Consider the following 17,071-nt stretch of genomic DNA (forward strand, 5'->3'; position numbering starts at 1 on the left):
CAAGAAGCATGGTGCCAGTATCTGCTTCTCGTGAGGGCTTCAGGCTTCTTCCATGCCTGGTGAAAGGTGAAAGGGAGCCAGTAGCATGTTCAGAGATCACATGGTGAGAGAGGAAGCAAGGGAGAGGGAAGCGAGGTTGCAGACATTTTTTTCACAACCAGCACAGGGGCAGTGGGGCCTGGGAGACTAAGAGAGAACTCACTCATTACCACAAGGAAGGCACCAAGCCATTCATGAGGGATCTGCCCCCATGACCCAACACTTCCCTTTAGGCCCCACCTCCAACATTGGATATCAAATTTCAACATGAGGTTTAGAGACTCAAATATCCAAAGTACAGCAGAGAGTAATTCAAAAAAGAGGAAACAGTGTCAGATGTTGCTGAGAAATCAATTAAATGGAGACTAAAAATGTGCCTTGGATTTGGCAAAATGGACGTCATTGATGACTGTAGGAAGGAATGTTCCATAAAATAATGCTATCGAGCCATGTTGGCATGGAGTGTCTTAGTAATTGGAGAACAGAGACAAAGAAGTGTAATTTTTTTTTTTTTTTTTTGAGATGGAGTCTCGCTGTGTCACCCAGGGTGGGGTGCAGTGGCACAATCTTGGCGCATTGCAACTTCCACCTCTCCAGTTCAAGCAGTTCTTCATGCCTCAACCTCCTGAGTAGTTGGGATTACAGGCACCCACCACCACACCCAGCTAATTTTTGTATTTTTTTTTTTTTTTTTGGTAGAGACAGGGTTTCACCATGTTGGCTAGGCTGGTCTTGAACTCTTGACCTAGGTGATCCACCTGCCTTGGCCTCCCAAAGTCCTGGGATTACAGGCTTCAGCCACCATACCCAGCCATAAATAATTTTTAAAAGATTATCTACAGAGTGGAGGACAGATAGGGCTGTAAGTACAGAAAGATAGGGGATAGAGGCCTGAAGATTAATATATTTGATGGAAAATATATAGTTGAGAAATTGTAGTTGAATACTCTGGAAAAAGAAGTTGGCTAATATTCCTGAGAAAGTATAATGGAGCACAAACATACCAATGGGAAGGATGATGGAATGTAACAGGAAGTCAGAAGACATTCACAGATGTGGAGAAAATTGAAGTAATCATTGGGAAAATTGAGACAAAGTTTATAGAGTAACACAGATGGATTGCTGAGCAGTAGTAAAGAACTATTTGAAGTTACCTTGCACAAATCTACACAAAACCATTAGAACTGCACATTCAAGTTCAGTGGATTGCTATATCAACTTGGATGTCAAAAAGCCCAAAAATTACATCTATTATAGTTTCTGTTAATTTTTTTGTTTTATAAAACATTTTACTGGCCAAGATTAGAAAAACTATAATTTTATTCTGCCTAATCCTGCTTAATTAATAATTGTTAGCAATGCTTTAGTCAGTAGGTTTATGATAAATACCAAACTTTATAAATTTAGTAACTCTCCCAAGGCTTCAAAATTAACACTCTTGTAAGAGATTTTAATAACATGACATCATTTCTCTTTTATTGGAATTACAAAAAATTCTAAAAAGAAACTCGTCAAATAAGCCAATGCTTCATGTTTATTAAAAATAATTAAGAAAATTGAGTACACATATTAACATTCAGGGTTTTTTTCCCAGGATTAAAAACAACATGCATTTCTTTTTTTTTTTTTTTTTTTTTTTTTTTGAGACAGAGTCTCGCTCTGTCGCCCAGGCTGGAGTGCAGTGGCACGATCTCGGCTCACTGCAAGCTCCGCCTCCCGGGTTCATGCCATTCTCCTGCCTCAGCCTCCCGAGTAGCTGGGACTACAGGCGCCCGCCAACACGCCCGGCTAATTTTTTGTATTTTTAGTAGAGACGGGGTTTCACCGTGTTAGCCAGGATGGTCTCGATCTCCTGACCTCGTGATCCGCCCGCCTCAGCCTCCCAAAGTGCTGGGATTACAGGCTTGAGCCACCGCGCCCGGCCAGCATGCATTTCTCAATCATTAAACATATTATTTTAAAAATCCAGTCTCTAGGTGCTTACAGATTGTGAGCTGGGCACTTATCTAATGCCGTGCTTTCACCCTAGCAGTGGGACTTCTTTAGACTTCTGAATGTGTCATGCATTTTGCTAAAGCTCACCATGTTGCTCTGAAAAGTTGAGTCAAGCCTAGGTGTTCTCTGAGAGCAGATTCAGAGATTCTGACTACTGCTTGAGACTTAAGATTCGCCACTTACCTACAGGTTGAGTAATCCAGGACGCCCTACCCTCTCAAAGCACAATACACTAAAATCATACAGAGATTATCTTGATAATTCATTGTATTCAAAGCACAATACACTAAAATCCTATAGAGATTATCTTGATAATTCATTGTCAATACATTCACATAGAATTTCCAACATTTATTAGGAATTGAAATACCTAATTTGATCCATTAAACTGTATTTGCATGGACCATGTTGCTTATCTTTCTAAATAGGCATATAACCTATTTTTGAAAATAATTTTCTCATGGTTGGTGGTTAAATGAGGTTTTCAAATAACATGGGGTTCCTTTGAGTCATTATTGATAGAGGCATATGTAATTATCTTTGCTACCTGAGATCTCTGTGATTTGTATCTAGTTCTTTCTCTACCTGGTCTCTACCTTTAAAGGTGGGTATCATGAGAGGACATATTTATGGTTGGCCTTTATAGGAACATTTTCCCACCTCTTCAGCAGATGTGAGAACACAAATGGGCTTTATCAAATTAGATTGTCATAATTTTTACAAATTTATATTGGATGATTTCTTTTTTGATTTATGCAAAGCAAAACTTGGTTTCATCTGACTGTGAATGTTAAAGAACATTGTGGAATTATCAGTGCTTTCTAGAAGTGGTATAATTTTTAAAATGTTTTGTACTCTCTCAACTACAATAAAGGAATCCAAGAAAGACCACAGAATCAGAACTATCAGTTCTTTAGCCATTTAGATAAATAGTTTAGTTTCTATAAGTGAATAGTTCTTTTAAATAATTTCAACATATATAATGCTGTGGTCAACAAGTTAAATATCCCACCCTCAAAAAAACATAAAACAAAACAAAATGAAACAAATACAGGTAGATGGTAATTTGGCATAATTGCATTCCATTTTTGTGGAATTGCATTCCACATTAATTTCATTTTTATATTCCTCACCATTAGTGAAAATGGATTATGTATTTATCCACATAACCAATTATTATTTTGCAATTATATTTAAAAGTTTACTAATACAAAGATTTATTGATTACATACTAAATTTTAGTTGTTGCTGCATAACAAGAGAGCAAAAATGTCTATTTTCAGGTTCACATCCTTACTGTCTTATTTGACAATGCTAGGTTCATGAATAATTGGTATTTTTATTACCTCTCTGATCACTTACTCATTCAACAAGTAGTTATTAAACTTCCTATCATTTGAGAAGCATTTTATAAGGATTGTGGATACATAGAGGAAAAAAATAGACAGAGCTCTGCCTTCATGAAACTGATATTCTGGAGAAAGCCTGAAAGTAAACAAATTGATATATATTTGGTGATGAAAACTTGAAAAGAAAATAAAGCAGAACAAGAAAGCTAGGAAACACTAGGTTTATTTTATACAGGACACTCAGGGAAGATCTCTGATATGGTGACATCCGAGCAAAGACCTGAGCAGGTGACTTAATTGAGGACATTTTGAGGAAAAAGAATTACACTGGAGTGCATTCAAGGAAGTTCAGAAAGGCCAATGAGACAGAAGCAGAGTAAGTAAGAGGGTGATACAGGTATGGTCAGATGGTTAGCAGCATCAGATAGGGCAATTAGGGATTATAGGCCATGGTAAGGACTTTGACTCCTACTCTAATTAAGGTGAAGGCTCACTGTAAGAGTTGAGCAGGGAAAAGACATGCTCTGATTAAGTTATAAAAGGATCATTATTATGGCTTATCCGTGGAGTATATCCTTCAGAGGGATGAGTGAAAGCAGGGAAGCCAGTTAGGAGGATATTTTAATAATCCAAGTAAAATGTATTGGTGAGTTGGACAAAGAAGAGGTGGGATACTTAGAAGCATAGTAGGTATATTTTGAAGGTGAGTTGGCAGAATTTGCTGATGGGTGGTTGTGGGTATGAGAAAAATGTATGAGAAAAGAGTCAGTGATGACTATTCCCTATCCTCCGGCTAGTGGAAATTGGAAGAATAGCATTTCAACTTATTTGTATAAGCAAGAGTGCAAAATGTGAAAGTGAGGTGGGGTTGGGGGCTGGAGTTCGGTTTTAGATATGGTTAGTATGACTAATGTAGATTGACATTATTTAGAATTACAAATGTAAAATAGATAATTGAATATATGAACTTGGACTTAATTAGAGCGTACCACAGTAGAGATAAATTTCAGAGTTATCAGTGAATGGATGGCTTTTTAAAGACAGGTTTTATTAGCTGAGATCATCAAGGGAATGGGTATACATTGAAAAAAAAAAAAAGATGTTAGGGCCAAGGACTGAGCCCTTAGACATTTAAGGATTAAAGTTGGAGAAATAAGGGAAAGCCACTTAGAGAGACTAAAAGGAAACCAGTAAGTTGATAAAGTACCCAGAAGAGAGAGTGATAACCTTAAAGAAAAAGGGGGGCATTATCAACCAGGTCTAATATTGATACGTTAAGAAGGAGAGGGACTAAGAATGGGTCATCAAAAGTGGGACTGGTAAGTCACTGCTTCCTTTAAAAAAAAAAAAATCACAAATAAATCCACATTATTTTATTTTTGTTGTTAGTGTACTTGCAGTCTTGATATATTTCACCTTAGTTTTCCCTCTAATTTAACATTCCGTATATTTTGATGCTAAATTATTTTCTAATAAAAATGCAAAGAAAATATTTAATATCTTATATTTTGATGCTGAATTATTTTCTAATAAAAATGCAAACAAAATATTTAATATCTTTTCTTATTCCCAGATCTATTATTTGGTATTGCATTTTGCTTTGGAATATGAAATCGGCAGCAACATTTTAAACATTTCATACTTGTGGTCTGTATTAAATGGAAAAGAAAGTTTTATTAGCAAGTGAAGTATCACTTATTGGAGTTTTACTCTCAAGTTAGTTTTCCATGTCAAGAAGTCATAGTCCCTGATAGATTGAGTCAGTTATCTTAATTAATTTATGGCTGAATAATGCTTAGAATTAAATTTTGCATTAGACCATCCTCACCTTAAGTGAATGATAAATTATACACTAAAACACAACATAATAACACTTACAGTATTAGCAAGATATCTTTGAGGTAAAAACACCTAAACCATACATCTCATTACATAATACAAAACACTCTACCCAATATTGTCACATGAATTCATAAAATAATTAATATCAAGTTTTTTATTCCTTCATAAAAATGCCATATACTTGTTGAATTTTTACTAGAGTACAATGTGCTTTTACAGCTATACTATATATAGTGTACCCACACTGTATTATATATATATCATGATACTGTATTTTTATTTGCAGCACTTATCAAAATTATGACTACACAAAGTTTTGTGTAATTATGCAAATTCTTCTTGGATCATATACTCACACAATTCAAAACGTATTCATGCAGTTTAAAGTTTCCAACCTACCCTGGGTGCCTTCCAATAAAATTCACCCACCTCTATCCCTGACTTTCATTTACCATCATAATTAATTATTAATGTCAAATTTTTAGCATATATACACACATACACGCACACACACACAAAAACATACTTTGCTTATCAAGCAAATACAAATAGGATTCTTATTTTCTACCTTTTTTTTTTACATAAAGGTTGTTTTTAGATGCATTGTCCTATACTTTTTTACTTAACAGTGTACTCATAAAATAATATAAAGTTTTTTTATTACTTCATAAGATAATAATACTACATATTTGTTGAGTTTTTACTAGAGCACAATGTACTTTTATAGCTATGCCATGTACTGTATATGGTATATTCATACACCCATGGCGTTTCAGGTGTATTAACTATTATTGAGTACCTACTGTGTTTTGGATGCTGTTCTAATAATCGGATATACAACAGAACACTGTAGTTTAAAAACTCCTGACTTTGTGGCATTTACCTTCTAACATGAGATAGCTTGAAGATGTTGTTGTTGTTGTTAGGGTTTTTGTTTGCAGTTTGTTTTTTCTGTACTTACCATTTCGTTGAAAAGATGGTTCATAATTTAAGTAACACTTACTGCTATTACCAATAATTAAACTTTCACATTTATAGTTTTAGCATGGCTTTAGAGATAGCTGTAGAATAAATGTTCCACAGTGGGATGCCTAGATTAGAGGTATTTGAATTATAACTTTTGTACAGTTTATCAAATTGTCATCCATAGGATATATAAGATGCTTCTATCTATTCTTCATTTATGGAATATTTTCATCAAGAATGACTGCATAAATTTCCTGATGTGGAGTTCATTCTCACATTGTTATGCAGAAAATCCTATAGAATCCACAAAAAAGCTATTAGACAAATAAATGAGGTTAGTAAGTTTTCAGGATCATATTGTCTGTGGATAAAGACAGTTTTATTTATTCTTTATCCTTCTGGATGCCTATTATGTATTAATTGCCTTATAGCACTGGGAAGAACCTGCAGTACAATTTTGATACAAACCAAACCCAGACAAAATCATCACAAGAAAACAATCTAACAATATCACTTCATGAATATAGATATACATATTATAAACAAATCAAATCTTACAATATAAAGAAGATCATACATCCTAGGTTTATCCCAGGAATGCAAGGCTGGTATTTGAAACCAATTAATGTAATACACCAATATTAACTAAACAGAAACTCCTATGGGAACAAAAAATTTTTTTGAAAAAAAATTTAAATTCCATTACTAATAAAAATCTTCTTCAAACTAGGAATACCTGTATAAGGGAAGTTCCTTAACCTGATTAACAGCATCATTGAAAAACCTAACGCTAACATTATGCTTAATAGCAAAAGACTAAATGCCTTTCCTTTAAGTGTAGGAAAAAGGCAATGCTGATTGAGACATGAAAGACTTGGAAAGAACTTCAAAATAATTTTTTTTTGTTTGTTTCGACTTCCCAAAATTTCTCATCTTCATTGTGTCTAGAATTTCATATTTTTGATGCTACTGAAAATTTTAATTTCTAATTGTTTATTGTTAGTAAATAGAAATGAAATAAAATATTTGTATGCTAATATATCCTGCAACCTAACTTATTGAATATATGGGCATATAGATGTTCATAATATTCTTATTATTTTTTAATTTTTCAAGAATTTTACAGATACAGCATTTCTCATTCTTGATATTGGGAATTTGTGTCTTCTGTATATTTTTTTCTTTTCAGTCTTGCTAGAGATTTACCAGTGATACTGACAATCTCACAGAACATGATTTTAGGTTTATTAATTTCTGTGTATTCCTTTCTGCTTTGTACTTCATCAATTTGTGCTCTGATCTTTTTTTTTTTTCATTTACTTCGACTTTGCATCTTTGATTTTTCTAGTTTTAAAAAGTGGAATTTGAAGTCATTTATTAAAAACTCTTTTTTTAAATTTTAAGTTCAGAGGTACATGTGCAGGTTTGTTCCATAGGTTAACTTTGTCATAGGGGTTTGTTTCATCACCCAGGTTTTAAGCCTAGTACCCATTAGTTGTTTTTCTTGATCGTCTCCCTCCTCCTAGCCCACAGTGTGTGTTGTTTCCCTCTATGTGTCTATTTGTTCTCATTATTTAGCTCCCACTTATAAGTGAGCATATGGTATTTAGTTTTCTGTTCTTGTATTAGTTTGCTAGGGATATGGCCTCCAACTCCATCCATACCCCTGCAAAGGACATGATCTTGTTCTTTCTTATGGTGTAGAGTATTCCATGGAGTATATGTACCACATTTTATTGTCCAGTCTACCACTGATGGACATTTAGGTTAAGTCCATGTCTTTGCTATTGTAAATAGTGCTGCAATGAACATATGAATGCCTGTGTCTTTATAATATAATGATTTATATTCCTTTGGGTATATATCTAGTAATGGGATTGCTGGGTTGAATGGTATTTCTGTCTTAGGAATCACCATACTGTCTTCCACATGGCTGGACTAATTCATACTTCCACCAACAGGATGTAAGTGTTCCTTTTTCTCCACAACCTTGCCAGCATCTTTTATTTTTTGACTTTTCAGTAGTTGCCATTCTGACTGGTGTTAGATGGTATTTCATTGTGGTTTTGATTTGCATTTCTCTAACAATCAGTGATGTTGAGCTTTTTTTATATGATTGTTGGCCGCATGTATGTCTTCTTTTGGAAAGCGTCTGTTCATGTCATTTGCCCACATTTTTATGGGGTTGGGATTTTTCCTTATAAATTTGTTTAAGTTCCTTATAGATCCTGTATATTAGACCTTTGTCAGATGTACAGTTTGCAAAAATGTTCCTCCATTCTGTAGGTCATCTATTTACTCCATTTATAGTTTCACTTGCTGTGCAGAAACTCTTTAGTTTAATTAGAACCCATTTGTCAATGTTTGCTTTTGTTCCAATTGCTTTTGGCTTCTTTGTCATGAAATCTTTGCCCAAGCCTATGTCCTGAATGGTATTGCCTGTGTTGTCTTCTTCCAGGGTTTTTATAGTTATGGGTTACATTTAAGTATTTAATCCATCTTGAGTTAATTTTTGTATATGGAGTAAGGAAGGGGTCCAGTTTCAATCTTCTGCATATGGCTAGCCAGTTGTCCCAGCACCATGTATTGAATAGGGAATCCTTTCCCCGTTGTTTGTTTTCATTAGGTTTGTTGAACATCAGATAGGTGTATGGTCATATTTCTGGGTTCTCTATTCTGTTCCATTGGTCTATGTGTCTGTTTTTGTACGAGTACCATGCTGTTTTGGCTACTGTAGACCTGTAGTATAGTTTGAAGTCAGGTAACGTGATGCCTCCAGCTTTGCTCTTTTTGCTTAAGATTGCCTTGGCTATTTGGGCTCTTTTTTGTTCCATATGAATTTTAAAATAGTTTTTTCTAGTTCTGTGAAAAATGTCAATATAATGGAAATAACATTGAATCTATAAGTTACTTTGGGCAGTATGGTCATTTTAACGATATTGATTCTTTTTATCCTTGAGCATGTAAAATGTTTTCATTTATTTGTGTCCTCTCTCATTTATTTGAGCAGTGGTTTGTAGTTCTTGTAGAGATCTTTCACCTCTCCAGTTAGCTGTATTCCTAGGTATTTTATCTTTGTGTGGTAATTGTGAATGTGAGTTTGTTGGTGATTTGGCCCTCAGCTTGACTGTTGGTGTATAGGAATGTTAGCAATTTTTTTACACATTGATTTTGTATCCTGAGACTTTGCTGAAGTTGCTTATCAGCTTAAGAAGATTTGGGCTAAGATGATAGGGTTTCCTGGATGAGAGATCATGTCATCCGCAAACAGGGTCAATCGTGTGTGTGTGTGTGTGTGTGTGTGTGTATGTGTGTGTGCTGAATTACATCCCTCCAAAATTCATATGTTGAAGTCTTAACCCCTAGCATCACCTCAGAATGGGATGGTAATTGGAGATGTGGTCATTAGAAATGTGATTAAATGAAAATCAGGTCATTCAGGTAGGCCCTAATCCATCCCATATAACTGGTGTCCTTATAAGAAGAAGAGATTATGACTCAGTAAATACAGAGGGAAGACCACGGGGAGAGGAAGATGGCTATTTACAACCTAAAGAGAATGTCTCAGGAGAAACCAACCCTGCTAATGCCTTAAACTTTTAGCCTCTAGAATGATGAGAAAATAAATTTCTGTTGTTTAACTCAGGTTGTGGAACTTTGTTATGGCAACCCTAGCAATCTATCTATCTATCTATCTATCTATCTATCTATCTATCTATCTATCTATCATCTATTTACCTAATCTATTTTTTATATGTAAATATGTAGAGATGTATACTGATATATTTGATTAAAAAGTATAAAATTTGTTACTTTAAATATAGACAGCTTATTTTATATCAATTGTACTTCAGTAAAGCCACTTATTTTCCTTAAATGTGTGCAATATACCTGTGAAAAGGTATAGAATTTATTGTAACTGTCACTATCATTTATTCAATATGAGATAGAAATTATAGATAAGTATATTAATTTATCATATTTGCTATATATGCAACTTTTGAAAGTCATCAACAGAACAAAGAAAGCATAAATACCTGTTCTTTTTTCTGAGATGCTTTTTGTTTGGCCTTATGCTGTTGTTTTAGCTAGTAATTTATGTCTATAGTTTCTTGGGAATTTAGAAATGGAAAAGACAAACACTTTTTTTCTTCCTGTCTCAGGAATGGAAATTTAAAATATGTAGGTAACTTTCCTAATTCAATCATTTTAGAATAAGACTTTTCAAAATGAATTTAAAAAATTAAAAATTATTACCACTATTAATTCATAATCCTGTTTTACCTGTAGTATAATGTAGACATATAGTTTTTGATTTGGGATTTTTAATTTTTTAATATCTTTAGTCAGTTTTGAGGTTCTGGTTAGGGACTTGTCAATTGCCCTTTCTGAGAGCCTGATTTCTTCCACACTCCAACCACTTCCTTAATCAGGTTCTTACACTGTGGGTCCTTATGCACAAGCTCTAATTGCCCCAGGCCAAATACCAGACAATTAGGCACAGCATTATAACCAACCAGAAGGCAGTCTGAGAAACCTAGCTAACCCCACTTTGCTTGCCATGGATACCCTAAATAGTTGCCTCCTACAGCTCTCTTTTGCTGCTACCCTGTCCCTGAGTGCAATTCCCTATATGGTCCTGCCTGGTAGCCTTCTCTTATTAATAGCTGAAAGTAATAAGAAATTCTGCCTTTCATGTATTTGAGTGACAGTGTGTTGTATCCTTCCATCAAAATAATCCTTAAATCTTATAAAACAATTTGCACTGTGAGCAGATAGCATGGCCATGACTGCTGACTCAGATAGCTTTTCAAGAGGCTGCTCTTGGCTTACTAATTAGTTCCAGACCTCTATGAGAGTGGCTTGGACAGAACTTGAGCTTGTGCTTTAGCCTTGTTGCCTGCTGCTGTGTCTGTCTGTGCTTGCCATGTATCCCCATGTCTCTCAGAATATTCTAATGAACAGTGCTAACAGATTAAACTCTGGAGGCTCAATAAAAACCTTGGTGGAGGCCCACCCCATGGATATGGGAGTGATGCACCGCTAAAACTGCACTTTCTGGCATTGGGCATTCTATCCTCTTTCTAGTCACTGTGTTCAACAGAGGCTGACCCCAGATGCCCTTACTTCTTTGTTTCCTTTTTTATTATGTATACCAGAAATAAAATTCTAAGCCCACTAACTGACTGATAGACCCTCTCCATGGCCAACGGCATTCCAAAGTTAACCTGAAACACTAGTTCAGGGCCACAATGGGAAGTAAGGGCTGGACATGCCTCCCTTTGAAATTCAGGCACAACTGACCAGCATTAACGATAAAACAGAGACCCTATGACTGATAGAACAGACTCTTTCAGTCTGATCAGAAACATTTACAATCTATTCTCTCTGAAGCCTGCTACCTGATGACTTTACCTGCACAATAAGAACCTTGATCTCAACAAACCCTTATCTTAATGCAGTCACTTTCTTCTATTCCAGATCTTTAGATAAACTCTTTCAACCAATTGCCAATCAGAAAATCTTTTAATCTGCCTATGACCTGGAAGCCCCCACCACTTCAAGTTGTCCCACCTTTCCAGATCAAACTAATGTACATCTTACATGTATTGATTGATGTCTTCTGTCTCCCTAAAATGTTTAAAACGAAGCTGTAGCACAACTGCCCTGCATATGTTGTCAGGACTTCCTGAGGCTGTGTCACAGTCATGCCCTTAACCTTGGCAAAATAAACTTCTAAATTGATTGAGACTTGTTGCAGATACTTTTTGCTTTATAATCATTAATTAGGGCAGAATGATGATTTGTCCATGTATTTCAGGCAACCTTTGTGAATAAAGGTGTTGGCTGGGTTCCCCCATGGTAAAGAAATGGCACCCCTGTCTCATAGTCAGTGTTGCTCTGGTCGGGTAGCCGTCGACCTGCCTTCTTTGCTGCATATTTTGTTGCTGTTTTTAGGGAACTTCAAGTTCCCCAGATCCTCAGGAATATCATAGGCTGCCCCGTTGGATACCAGCCATTCAATGTTTAACCCAGAGAGGCTGTCTGTGGCAAGGAAACAAATATCTCACCTCAGCAACCCCCTACTGTACACCTGCAAAAGTTACCCAGTTGCTTAAATGATGCAAGGCCCCTAGCCAGTGTGACTGGGCTTTAGTAAGTGCCCCTGCAGGTCAACATGCAAAGGAACAAAAACTTAAAGGAACTTATTGCCTGTCCCGAGGAGGGGTGACTGCAGCTCTCAAGTGAAATCTCATTCTTTCACAGGTAGACTGAGAAGCCTTAGGATGAAGAATGGCTGCCTATGAGGCAGACCACTGGGCTCCTTCCCCAACTCCTTTCCTGTAACCACCCAGTTTTGAATTATGAACTATTAGATACAGATGGAAACTAAAAACCATGACTTCAGGAGGCTAGAAGCCCAAAACAGAGGAAAAATAATGGAATAAAGAGAAAACCTTGATATAGGAGAAGAAATTTTAAAATAAATAGTGTGTGTGTATATATATACATATTTATTTATTTACTTATATAACTCTGTATATATACATATACACAAAAAAAATTTGTACATAAATTAACCCAATTAGAAATCTAAAAATCTGCTAAAATATTTTTTATAACACTAATATGAAATGTGTACTGATTGGGCTTTTGTGTCTGTCAATGATAGGTTCTAACTTAAATTTAAGATCTGCTAAAATACACCAATTGACAAAGCTTTACAGACTTAATCATACTGGGTCTCAACTTAGAGTTTTACTCAGGGATCTTGCTAAATTTAAACATAATACTTTCTATATTCTTGGGAGAGTAACTAAATATAAAATAGAGCCTGGTCCAGTAGTACATGCCTGTAGTCCCAAATACTCGGGAGACTGAGGAGGATCACTTGAGGCTAGGAGTTCACGGTTGTAGTGAGCTATGATTGCACCTGTGAATAGCCACTGCACACAGGCCCTGGCAACATAATGAGACCCCCATCTCTTAAACAAACAAACAAACAAACAAAAAGTTTAAAAATTTTTTTAAATAGAGAAAAAATAGGTATTCTTTAATTATAGTGTTTTCTAAATTCCATTTTGAGCATGTATGTTCTGATACAATGAGCAATGCATTAAAATTAAATAAAGTTTTTGGCACTGAAAAATTAGCCTGAGAAACAAGACCCTGTGGGCCCCCTTATTAAAACAGTTAAGATGTTTCAATGTAAATTTTAGAAGGACCTTCAAGAATTCAAACTTATTTATATAAAACTTAACTAATATTTGCAAACCTCAAAAAAATAAATAAAGACAGACGCCTCAGGGTGGTTTATTACAATGCTGTGGTTTCATCTATTGTGATCCTCATGTGTAATACCCAATATTATTAAAATTACTCACATCATTTAACTAATAACCAGTAAATACTTTGCTATTATAGATTTTGCTAATATTTATCTTTGGTGGCTATTTCAATGGCCTCTTAACTGTATTTTGCCTTTATCTCCAAGGAAAAAAGTATGCTTTTCCTAGGTCACCTTACAGGGCACCTCGACAGTGTTGCCATTGTATGCAATCTTTGCAGACAAGAGCTTAACTGCACCCACCTTTCTCCAGCAGCACAGGTTTGATATTAAGTTGGTAACATCTTCCCCTAAGGAGTTTTATTTGACATGCTCATTATAAACATAAACTTTCAACATCTTTTAGTTCTTTTTTTCATTCTGGAGGCAATATACTCCTATCTACAAATTCTACTTAATGTCTCTGATGCTGCTGTTTCCAAATAAGCTCACCTTAATTGGGGATCACTCAAATAAAAGGCTCTAAATTCTTTCCATCTTAAATTTAGCTGATCTTGCAGAGGCCTGTGACTACAAAGGGTGTGGCAAAGCCTTCATCAGGAGCTACCTTCTGAATCGCTACATCCTGATTCACATTGGAGAAAAGCCTTTTATTTGTGCAGCTAGTGGCTGTGATAAAAAAAAAAAAATCCCACACAAAATCCAACTGGAAGAAACATTTTGCATGCAAATATGAAAATCTGCAAAAGCAATATGTATGCAATTTTGAAGGATGTAAGAAGACCTTTAAGAAGCACCAGCAGCTGAAAATCCATCAGTGCCAGCACGAAAAGAAACCCCTATTCAAGTTTAACCTTGAAGGATGTGGAAAACACTTTGTTTCACCCTGCAGGCTGGGAGTACAGATGCACACTCGTCAGAAAATTATATGTCAATAGGGATGTTCTTTTGTGGCAGAAACATGGACAGAGCTTCCAAAGCACATGAGAGAAATCCATAGAAAGGAAATAACATATGATGTATGCCAGAAAACATTAAAATGTGAAGATTATCTCAGATAACCTGTGAAAACTCATGCCTCAGAAAGAGATGTATGTCAACATCCAAGAGAAGACTGCAGAAGAACTGTATTTAATCTCCAGAGCTGTCTTCTTTCTTTTCATAAGGAGAAGCACTCATTTATGTGTGAACATGCTGGCTGTGGCAAAAGGTTGGCTATGAAACAAACTCTCACAAGACATGCTATTGTGTATGAGCTTGACAGGAAGAAAATGAAGATCAAAGTAAAGCTATCTTCTGAAAAATGAAATTTGGCCTCTCATCTCAGTAAAATATCTCTCGTAAGAGGAAACAAGAACAAGGTTTATCTTTGCATAAAAATGGAGAGTCATTGAATTGTATTGATCTCGACAGCTTCAATACTTACTCTCAGCTAAAAATCAGATTTCTTTGTTTGAAGGACTACAGACCAATGAGCTCAGTTATTTTCCCTCAGAAGTATATTTTTTGTTGTTAAAATCATTTATTTAGAAAAAAAAGAATGACAGACACTTGATAGATTCACTACAGAAGATTTAGCAACCTCCTTTCATGCCTCCTGAAGTCTCTGGACAACCTATGATGGCCATAGGTAGCCCATGGACTTTTGAAACAAGAAACTGACCTTCCTGACCCTGTGCTATATACAGCATTAGAGCAAAAAATGTTGGCCACATAGTGGGACTTCCTGGAAATAGAGGCCCTTGCAGACCTTGAGCCTGTGATTCTCCATAACCAGTTGCCCATTATGCCTTGGGTCATAAAACCAGCATCCCAAAAACTCAGCACTGCTACTGAGGCCTCCTTAATATAATATGGAGCCGAACCTAGTCCCTCTGGATTATTAACCTGGAAGGGGTGGTCTCCACTGTCAATTCCTTGACAGATGCAATGGTGTTAAATGAAGTCACCTTTCCCTCAAACCCTTTGGCTATATGAAGAGCCACTTGGGATTAACTGAGTGTTCAGCAATGGGAGTTTGTAGGCTGTATGGATGGCACTGTCACCATTGTAAGTGATAGAACTCACTGAAATTTTGTGACTTTACCTCCTGATAAAAGGACAGAACCCCAAGGTCAGCATGATTGGCTGGACTTCAGGTAGTCATCTTAGCACTGGATGCCCTGGTCAGCAAATTGCCTCACAAGCAAATGTTCACAAATTATTTGGTCATTGCCTAGGAGTTGTCCCTTCAGAATAAAGAACTCTGTGAATCCCTTGCTTCACAGATATCCAAAATATAATCAAAATCGCACACATCTCTCTGTATAACTAAGACTGTAATATGAAGCTTCTCTAGGACACTCCTTTTTCCCCTTGGAGTTCCAGACATTAGTGGTAGTAATCAAAGCACACATTTCATTTCTCAGAATCACACCAGGCTCTCGAAGAAGGCATTCAATATAACTTTCATATCCCAAATATGTCCAAGAAAACTGGTTTAACTGTGAGGCCTAATGGGCTACTCAAAGAACTTGTATTTAAGTTGCAAAATAACCAATTAACCCCTAAATCGATATCTCAGTCCTGCCCCAGGCACTAATATCTCTCAACTCAAGGCCCTTCAGCCAACTCACACCCACTTTAAACAAACTTTCTTTTGGTGTTTTAGCCATGTAGCCTTTCCCCATGCCTATGTCCTGAATGGTATTGCCTAGGTTTTCTTCTAGGGTTTTTATGGTTTTAGGTCTTTTTTTTTTTTTTTTTTTTTTTTTTTTTTTTTTTTTTTTTTTTTTTTTGAGATGGAGTCTTGCTCTGTCTTCCAGGCGGGAGTGCAATGGCGCGATCTCGGCTCACTGCAAGCTCCGCCTCCCGGGTTCATGCCATTCTCCTGCCTCAGCCTCCCGAGTAGCTGGGACTACAGGCGCCTGCCACCTCGCCCGGCTAATTTTTTTTTTTTTGTATTTTTAGTAGAGACGGGGTTTCACTGTGTTAGCCAGGATGGTCTTGATCTCCTGACCTCGTGATCCGCCCACCTCGGCCTCCCAAAGTGCTGGGATTACAGGCTTGAGCCACCGCGCCCGGCCGGTTTTAGGTCTTATGTCTAAGTCTTTAATTCATCTTGAGTTAATTTTTATATAAGGTGTAAGGGAGGGGTCCAGTTTAAGTTTTCTACATATGGCTAGCCAGTTTTCCCAACACCATTTATTAAATAGGGAATCCTTTCCCCATTGCTTGTTTTTATCAGGTTTTCAAAGATCAGATGCTTGTCAATGTGTGGTGTTATTTCTGAGGCCTCTTTCTGTTTCACTGGTCTATATATCTGTTTTGGTACCAGTACCATGCTGTTTTGGTTACTGTAGCATTGTAGTATAGTTTGAAGTCAGGTCGCATGATGCCTCCAGCTTTGTTCTTTTCGCTTAGGATTGTCTTGGCTATGTGGGCTCTTTTTTGGTACCATATGAGATTTAAAGTAGTTTTTTTCTAATTCTGTGAAGAAAGTCAATGATAGCTTGATGGAGATAGCATTGAATCTATATATTACTTTGGGCAGTATGACCATTTTCATGATATTGATTCTTCCTATCCATGAGTGTGGAATGTTTTTCCATTT

The 17,071-nt window shown here is 36.2% G+C and overlaps 1 pseudogene; it reads left to right on the forward strand.

Moving 5' to 3' along the window:
* The first annotated feature begins 8 nt into the window (after positions 1-8).
* LOC129478546 (transcription factor IIIA-like) lies at positions 9-14,995 on the forward strand (annotated as a pseudogene).
* The last annotated feature ends 2,076 nt before the right edge of the window (positions 14,996-17,071 follow it).

Source organism: Symphalangus syndactylus, chromosome 3 (genome assembly GCF_028878055.3).
Source record: "Symphalangus syndactylus isolate Jambi chromosome 3, NHGRI_mSymSyn1-v2.1_pri, whole genome shotgun sequence".
Lineage (NCBI taxonomy): Eukaryota > Metazoa > Chordata > Mammalia > Primates > Hylobatidae > Symphalangus > Symphalangus syndactylus.